Here is a 9,590-nt window from a genome sequence, read left to right on the forward strand (position 1 = left end):
TCATATATTAACAATAAATTGATTGCACGGAAAACTATTGCCCCAATGCAAGTTCACCTCCAAAATGTTATATCACTGAGCTCAGCTTCATCTGCTCCACAATGTGTAGAGGCAAAAGACAAATTTATTTTGGAGAATTTATGAAGACCGGGATTTTGTACTTGGTTCTTACAGGGGTTGTCTTGCCAACCAGAATTTTTTTTTCTGAACAACTTATCCCAAAATTACCGACAGCCAATATTTGTTATGGACAAATTGAAAAGCCATAATGAACGATGACTATTATAAGTAATACAGCTTAATATACTAATAAGACCTCATTACCTCCATTTGCTCTGAGCTGTAAAATGATAATAATCACCACCAAAATAATCTAGCTAAGTACCACCAGCCTCCCCAAAAATTACAGACACATCTATTTTTTTTTTTTCACGGACACAGGAGAAAAGTCACCTATTTTTACGGACTGTCCAGAAATTTCTGGATGGTTGGCAACTCTTCCAATGTACAAAAGCAGTGCCAAGTAAAAAAAAAAAAACCTCACTTGTCCACAGACCTCCTGGTTCTGTATTCCTGACCTGTTCCAATGTGTTTGATATAAAATTAAACATAACATAAAAGAAATTTACATTAAAAGTGTATTGTTCAGTGCTTATTTTGAATGTTTATTATGACTTTGGTTGGAGACAAAATGTATGTACTGTACCAAGTAAAATGTATATGGCACTTTCCATTAATAGGAAATGTGGTCTACAGATGGGAGAGAACAGCTTTGTGTTACCCGTGTTGTACAGCGTTTGGTGTAGAATTTCATCCATACCTGTGTGCTGTATTGCCAGAGGTTTGAAGGTTTTAAAGACTACAAGGGTCAAAATAAAATGAAAAAAATTGTCAGGATGAGTACAAGCATATTTCAGAAGCGATAATATCCTGAAGCTATGTTACTTTATAACAGTCCCATTTAACTCGACAAGTAGAGCCATGAAACGGCTGAAAGAGAAACCAGGTACTTATGCTCAGGGGTCAAGTGTGCACTGAATGCTGTAACTCAGAAAAGAGGGATTCTGCTTGATAGAAATTACTTTTTTTTTTCTTTGACTTTAAAGGAAAGCTTTGTACTTTTAATAGGTGTGGTAACAATTTACCCCTGTGGCATTTTTGACATTTCAAAGCAGGAAAATAAGGCTTAAGTTGAGGGGGGGATGCATATCACCACGTGGTGTCTGCAGGGATTAAAGGTTTTCTTGCGACTGGTCATATTCTTTCTTCTTGACCCTTTTATTAATGGAGGAGATTTCATTGCAGCAGACTCCTGTTTTCTCTCTGCTTGTTTTAGATCCATGTAGTTGTTAACAGGTGTTTCCACCTTGGCAGCAAAAGCTTTCTACAGGCTACAGCCCGGAAAGCACAATTCAGATCAGCATAAATTCAGGTTTCACAGCAAATAAAGGTTAAGTATATTGAATAAAGTATGTGTTTATTTAATAATAGCACATTGGTGGTAGCACACCCTTATACTAGGAGAGCTAAGCATATACAGTATTAGCTTTCATAAGTCTACTCAAAATTAAATGGGCATGGTGCTATATTAAACTGGACTGTTCGATGCCTTCTTTTTTGAAGACAGGGATGCTGTCGCTGTAGCCATGATGTAATATTTTGGGTGCAGCAATGACATGCTTGTCTAGAGAAAATGACTGCTGAGGCTTTTCTCGGACCTTAGCAGTACACAGCATAAGACTACTGAGGTCAGTTACTGGCTGCAGCAGTGGTGTATGGTATATGGGCACATCACCACTGCAGTTAGGACAACAAAGTCATGACTCCCATCCTTGCCTAAATTCATACACCGTTATCTAGGAAGAATTGCACTGTGTGTTTTGTTATCGTTGGAGGTATTACAACTCCTATTTTGCACTTCAGTAAAGAGAGATGTATATTCTGCTACATCTTTATTGGTTACTGACTCCTGCACAATAAGCCAGCCATTGTACTCTACCTGCTCTGCCTTGCCATATAAACTCTTAACATCATGGGCACCCCAACTGCTATCAGGCAGGAGCCCCAGAACCAGGGAGGGAAGAAAGGGTGCACCCTATTTTCACTGCACTAGCCCTAGGCAGCAATGGTGTGAGGAAAGCCTTTGTGATTGACTCTGCTTTGGCTCCTCAGGGACTCGCTGGACGTGTACTGTGTGTAGCACTACACTATGGCTCCAGGGCTACTGGTTCTTGCATAGACTTTAATAGAGATTCCAAGAGGTGGTCAAGTAGGGAGCTATAGTGCATGCTCTAGCATGCATGCCCTCAGGATCCAGGCCATCCACATTATAATTTGAAGTAAAAAAAAAAAAAAACACAATCAGAGCCACCACTGCTGGATCATGGCTGTATCTTTAGACAGACAAGGATAGAAAGACAATTGCTGCCAAACATTGAAGGAAACCCTGGGTAGAGAGGTTTCTGTTCTGTAGATTGGTATATTTTAAATACATTAATGTATGTATATAATGTGTGTGTGTATATATATATATATTTGTGGTCATGGCTACGGCCAAGAGGTATCCGGAAAACCCTAGGGAGAAAACAACGGGAACAACCTAACCCAGCTAGGCGTGTCTTAGCTGACCTCACTAAATGGCTTGTTGTGTGCCCTAAGCCATGATCGTGGGTAGGCCTATAAGTGGGCATACCCTGTGGAAATGAGAAGATAAGGGAGGTTGGGTGGGGCACCTGAAAACACACACCTGTGAGTGAGGGTGTGGCTCGTATATGAAGAGCCTCCGCCCCTCCCACAAATGCAGGCTGACTAATCAGCCTTACCAACTTGTGGTCATGGCTACGGCCAAGAGGTATCCGGAAAACCCTAGGGAGAAAACAACGGGAACAACCTAACCCAGCTAGGCGTGTCTTAGCTGACCTCACTAAATGGCTTGTTGTGTGCCCTAAGCCATGATCGTGGGTAGGCCTATAAGTGGGCAAAAACCAAGCCAAGTAGGGTAGAAGAGGAATTTGAATGGCATGTACAAACTAATCCCCAAGCCAACTGCAAGGCATCCGGGATCTAGAGCGAAAATTCGGGGTATGTGAGGCAAGACCAGTAGGAAACCTACAACCCATCTTGTGGATGACAAGGCCAGAGACATGATGCTCAATATTGCGGATATTGCACAAAAGCGGAATGGAGGACCGAGAAAACGTTGTGAAATGGATCATAAAAACCAACTGAAACTTGTAAAGTTTGGTTCTAGTGTGAGTACTGGCAATGCCCTAGCGTCAGGAGATCATGGGACCAAAACCTAACTGCCTAGACTATGCAGGAATGAGGGCCAAAAAGAACCATGTAGATAGGAAGAGAATCCTTGAATAGTTACCCAGACAACAGCTATCCGCGCTTTGTTCTACTGTGCGCCCCTGAGAATTGTTTTTACGCTTGAGACGTGAAGACCGACCTACTATCTGAATCTTCTACCGTGAGAAAATGCTGGACCTTGTCCAAAATCCGATTCAGCGTGGTTGTAGGGAGTCGGAGGTTAGTGCGGCAAGAAGCTATGAAGCCATAATATACAAGATTCTGTCTATGCCCTCCCATGAGTGAGGGAATGCAATGCAATGAAGCTACTGGCGAAAATGAATTCCTGGTCGTGGTAAAAAGGCAAAGACTTTGCGTGGGGACCTGGTTGACAAGATATGATCGACTACAATCAGAGACTGAAATGCTAGAGCGAATTGCCCTACTTGTTCTTCCTCTGGCAGGACCTGAACAAAAGCATGAACAATTAAAGAAAGACGAAATATCTGCGTAAGACATGACAATAATGCTGTAGGGCGAACCGGACCAGTTTGCGGTCAAAACATAAAATGAGCGATCAACATGGATTATTAGGGAAGCAGGTATGTATGCGATACATAGGGGCCATGGGGCCGAAGCAGTCGTCGGGCCCCCGAAGCCATGGGGCCGAAGCAGTCGTCGGCCCCCGAAGCCATAGGGCCGAAGCAGTCGTCGGGCCCCCGAAGCCATAGGGCCGAAGCAGTCGTCAGGCCCCCGAAGCCATGGTTCAACATGGAGCGATCAACATGGATTATTAGGAAATTAGGGAAGCAGGTATGTGTGCGATACATAGGGGCCAGCCTAGATGCACAGATGGACAACCAACCAGGCAATCAGCCCAGCAGGACTGAAAACAGTCGTCGGGCCCCCGAAGCCATGGGGCCGAAGCAGGTCGTCGGGCCCCCGAAGCCATGGGGCCGAAGCAGGTCGTCGGGCCCCCGAAGCCATGGGGCCGAAGCAGGTAGTCGGGCCCCCGAAGCCATGGGGCCGAAGCAGGTCGTCGGGCCCCTGAAGCCATGGGGCCGAAGCAGGTCATCGGGCCCCCGGAGCCATGGGGCCGAAGCAGGTCGTGGGGCCCCCGAAGCCATGGGGCCGAAGCAGGTCGTGGGGCCCCCGAAGCCATGGGGCCGAAGCAGTCGTCGGGCCCTCGAAGCCATGGGGCCGAAGCAGTTGTCGGGCCCCCGAAGCCATGGATCAACATGGAGCGATCAACATGGATTATTAGGAAATTAGGGAAGCAGGTATGTGTGCGATACATAGGGGCCAAATCATCCTAGATGCACAGATGGGCAACCAACCAGGCAATCAGCCCAGCTGGTTTGAAAACAGTCGTCGGGCCCCCGAAGCCATGGGGCCGAAGCAGTCGTCGGGCCCCCGAAGCCATGGGGCCGAAGCAGTCGTCGGGCCCCCGAAGCCATGGGGCCGAAGCAGTCGTCGGGCCCCCGAAGCCATGGGGCCGAAGCAGTCGTCGGGCCCCCGAAACCATGGGGCCGAAGCAGTCGTCGGGCCCCTGAAGCCATGGGGCCGAAGCAGTCGTCGGGCCCCCGAAGCCATGGGGCCGAAGCAGTCGTCGGGCCCCCAAAGCCATTTTTTTTTTTTAAGAATTATAACTATGAAAAGTGACATGAATAAGGTGCACGTGAATTAAACCATGAGCCTGACCGATGTGGCAGGTGATACCCAAGATAAACTACGTGGCCTGAATAACATGCAAGGCGAAATATCGTTAGGAACGAGACCTGACCGACGTGGAAGGTGACCCCAATAGTTCAACTGCATGACCTGAAAAGACGAAGGGAAACGTTACAGAAAATGGAGATAATAACGGACATTAACTCAAATTAATAACATAAGCAGGTAAAGATATGAGTCATTCAAAAGCATAGCTGCACAGGTGGACAGACAACCATTGGTCAGACCCCTGAAGCCATGGGGCTGAAGCAACCACCAGGGGCCCATGGGGCCGGGCAGCCGCCGGGATGCGAACCTTAGAATTAAGGACGGCTGGGGAAAAGATTGGGCCTTAACCCAACGGGTTTAGTAAGCAACCGGGACTCGAGAACCTAGAAAGACAAAGACATGGACTCGTATAACCTCCAACAGAAACCTGGGACACTAACCAGCCTACAACCATGTCATACCCTTAACAAACAAAACATGAAAAGCGGTCAAGGGGCCCCCGGAGCCATGAGGCCGGATCGGTCATAGGGCCCCCGAAACCAGAGGGATGACGTTGCGGTGACGATAAGTAATTAAAACGTAAGCCGGACCTGATGGCATATGAAGCGACTTGAATGATTGGATTGGTTAGAAGGTGGCCTAAGGAACATGACTGCCAACAGGCGTTAAAAATATAGACATTAGTAATCCGAAGCACGTGCATACATAAAACACTAACCACCGTGAACCATAAACGTAAACATGAAATGCCTGGGGCATTGCGAGTTCGCTAAGAGAAGTCTCTTATCGTGACAAACAAATGAACAGCTTGTGAAAACATACCAGGAAACGGACTCCTATCGGCCCACTGACCTCCGCTGAGGAGCTGTTTGGTGAACTGGGGCAGGAGACCAGTCTGAGTAAATACGAAACAGGATTAAACAGAAACTAGGCCTATGGAATGTGACAGACCACCGAGGAAGGGAACGTAAGCCTTAAAAGAACGCAGTTATGTTTGTCAGGAGAGAGGTACCAGAGCGGTGGGTGCAGACTGCCCCGGTGAGATTGAGCAAAACCATGATGTAGCAATAAACAGGAGAATGCAGCTTTGAGTGGGAGCAGAGTACAACACATGATGTAACAACAAATGGGTGAATGCAGCTTTGGATGTGAGTGGTACCTAAAAACATGGTATAGGCGCATGAAAAGCATGGTATAAAGACGTATAAATGCAACCTGAAAGTGAGCAGAGTATTGACGTGATGCGAAAGCAGACATGTGGATGCAGCTCTAGTAGTGAAAGGAGTATAGGACAAGATGTGAAAAGCAGACATGCGGACGCAGCTTTGGATGTGAACGGAATATTAACTTGATGTGACTGCAGACATGGAAAGCGGCTTTGGTGAGTGGGGTATACAACCTGGTGTAGCAGTAGAACTGTGAACACAACTTTGGGTATAAGCAGAGCATGAAAATTGGTATAAACGCAGCTCTGGTTGTGAGTGGAGCAAGGTGGGAACACCAGGGTGGTGCGTCCAGAGCATGAAAACGGAGTAACAGTAGCAGCTATGGCTGTAAGCCGAGTATACAACATGTAATAACAGGCATGTAATACGGATCCGGCTGTTGGCTGGGGACGGAATGAGATGTAACAGCCAACAGGTGAGCGCAGCTTGAGTGTGAGACCAATCTGAGTGAATACGAACCAAGAGTAGAAAAGTGCAGTACAGTGAAGACGTGCCGATGCAGCATAAGACATTAAATAAAAGCCAAAAGTGTAAATGCTGCTCAGGATAACAGCGGAGCATGAAAGTATGAGATTGTGGAGAAGCTCTGCCTGTATATTTATGTTTAAATTGTACTGGAGCTGTCATTTGGCATTCCGGGCACTAGAGGCCGCTGTTTTGCAGCACAGTCAGCATGCTTCTGGGTGAACCAGTAAGTGTTGATCTGACATGGTGGAAGGATTGTGCTGTGAGGGGCTGAATCAGATTCCATCCTGGCTTGCAGATGTCCGGCAGTGAATGGATACTCAAAGGAAGGAGAGCATCTGCTGTCCCCTGTCTGGATCCAGCACTTTGAAAGAGAGGTTGTCCCAGGAAGACCAGTTCCAGTGTATGGACAGAAAACCTTAGCATCAAGCAAGGCCGCACGGTTGCTGAGAGCTTGGTGGCCATCCTGGGTAAGCGGCATCCTAGGGCCCAGAACGGACGCAGGTCAGTACACCTGATTACCAATTGTACTTCACTGTTTGGCGCCTAAAGTAACAGAGACTAGCCTAGGCCTTGTATGAGCTAGTTAGATAGGGTTATAGCTTTGTTAGGCCTTACTGTACTGGACTGCAGCGCAGTAATTGACTTGCAGGCTCTGCTGCGTCTGCCACTGGTTAGGTGTGTCTTCTATAGCGGCACAGTGCGACTTGTAGGCTCTGCTGTGTACGCCAGCAGGCTAGGCCTGTCCCTCGGACAGGGACGGTGACTGTGGGCCTGGGGTATTACTTATACTGTTTGTACTTGTGTTAATACTGTTTCCAAAGTAAAGTTTATATTCTTGCATATAAAGCTGGTGTCAGTGTTGCTTCCATGTCTGTGACTTTGCTGTATCCTGGGGCGCCCACCCCTGTACACGGCTTACGAAAGTGAAATACATGAAGTTTAAAGATGGTGGTAGCGGGGGGAAAAAGGGGGGGGGGGGAAACACATGGCAAGGAACAGCTACAGCAAAAGGCCTAAACAATAAACACTGCGTCCGATCTCCAAACATGACATCACGTGCAGCCCGGGTGACTCTTACTTCAGCCGGATTGCTGTAAAGAAACTTTTCATACGAGACGAACGAAGCAAAGTGAAACTTGTAAGATTTATAGGAACCAACTCTTATTACCAACAAACAAAAATGAAAAGCAAATGGAAGTATTTAGGCCCAAACGAGCAAACCTGAGGTAGCAGATTCTGAGGCGAAGCCTCCCGTTCGCTAGCAAAGTCGGATCCGACCGGCCTGGAGAGACGGCCCCGGCCCAACCTACTTACGTAGTATGGCGCGTGCATGCTACGGTAGCAGAGAGCAAAATAACAAGCTCCATGCTGCAAAGAAAGAATCCTACCACCAGAGAAGCTAGTCTGCTAATGGCACCTGAAAACACACCTGTGAGTGAGGGTGTGGCTCATATATGAAGAGCCTCCGCCCCTCCCACAAATGCAGGCTGACTAATCAGCCTTACCAACATATATATATATATATATATATATATATATATAGTTACGTTATATGTCACATTAAATAGGATTTCTGAGATGGAAATACCTCTTTGATAGGGAGGTGAATCGACAAATGAATTTACCCATCGGGGATTTATGCATATATTATATGTGTCACAATGTAGGGGGAGGGGTGGGACACCAGAATGAAAACAGAAGGAAAATGACCCCAAACTAGGAAAGGAAAAAGTCACCACCTAGGAAAACCCTAAACCTAGCCCTGACTCCTGTCAGTTAGATTAGACCCTGAAGGTGGGAATATTCATACACCGTATACCTAGGCCCTAGATACCCTGAAAATCCCTAGGCGTAGTGACAGGGTCTGAGACCACTGGTTCTTTCCCAGATGAACGAACTAGCGTCTCCCTGTGGCCTAGGAAACAATGAGCAAAAGGGGAAAACAAAATACAAAGGGGAGAACACTTATCTTCAATAGAAAATGATGAGCAGGAACTCAGAATAGGACAACACAATAGCTCTTCCAACTCCAGGCAAATAATATCAGCCGCATGGTAGGAAGTTTGAGTTTAGACTAAACAGAGGAATTGTAATGACTACAGGCTACAGCTGAAAGAAGAGGTGTGGTAATACCAACAGAAACACTGCAAAGTGAAACCGAGAGGCTGTCAGATAACCTCACGTGATGCAAGTCTCTCAGATTATCTAACCTCTGTCACGGGAGGGATCTTGACAATATGTCTCACATCAGAGAATACCTTAAAAGGGTTTCCTCGGAAAAGCAGTAAAGAAACTTTTGTAAATCATATAGTTTTCTAGCTATCGTACATATATAAATTGCATAAGTTATTGGAAAACTATATTCCCCACAATAGTCTGTGCCTCACTCATCCTCCTTACCACTTAGATGAGTATACAGCTTAAAGGGGTCATTCATACACTAAAGAATAGAGTGTCCTACCAGGATATTTAACTGCGGGGGCAGATCTCCTGGGTACTGCTCAGAAAGGTAATAAAATATGAAAACGAAGGGGAGCAGTGACAATTTTAAAACTTAACTTTTACTAGATACATTCCCCCAAAGTGGGGAATAAGAGACCCCTTACAGACACAAATAACAAGAAGACAGACAAGACCCCTATAGAGGGGGTTTATACGACGGTATCGTGCAACATAGGTGGTGCTGCACACCAAAAATAGGTCTCGTCCCCTCCCAAAAAGCCTGTGGAGATTATCACACAGACCTGTGGTGGAGGGACCGAGTGATCCCTATTGTCTGCCTCCAAAACATGGAAACAGACGCAATAAATGGAAAATTCTTACCAATTTATTTTGGGTCTCGCTTAGCGACCACATATACGTGGGTTAAGGCAGGAGGAGGTCACG

This window comes from Bufo gargarizans, chromosome 1 (genome assembly GCF_014858855.1).
Source record: "Bufo gargarizans isolate SCDJY-AF-19 chromosome 1, ASM1485885v1, whole genome shotgun sequence".
Taxonomy (NCBI): Eukaryota; Metazoa; Chordata; class Amphibia; order Anura; family Bufonidae; genus Bufo; species Bufo gargarizans.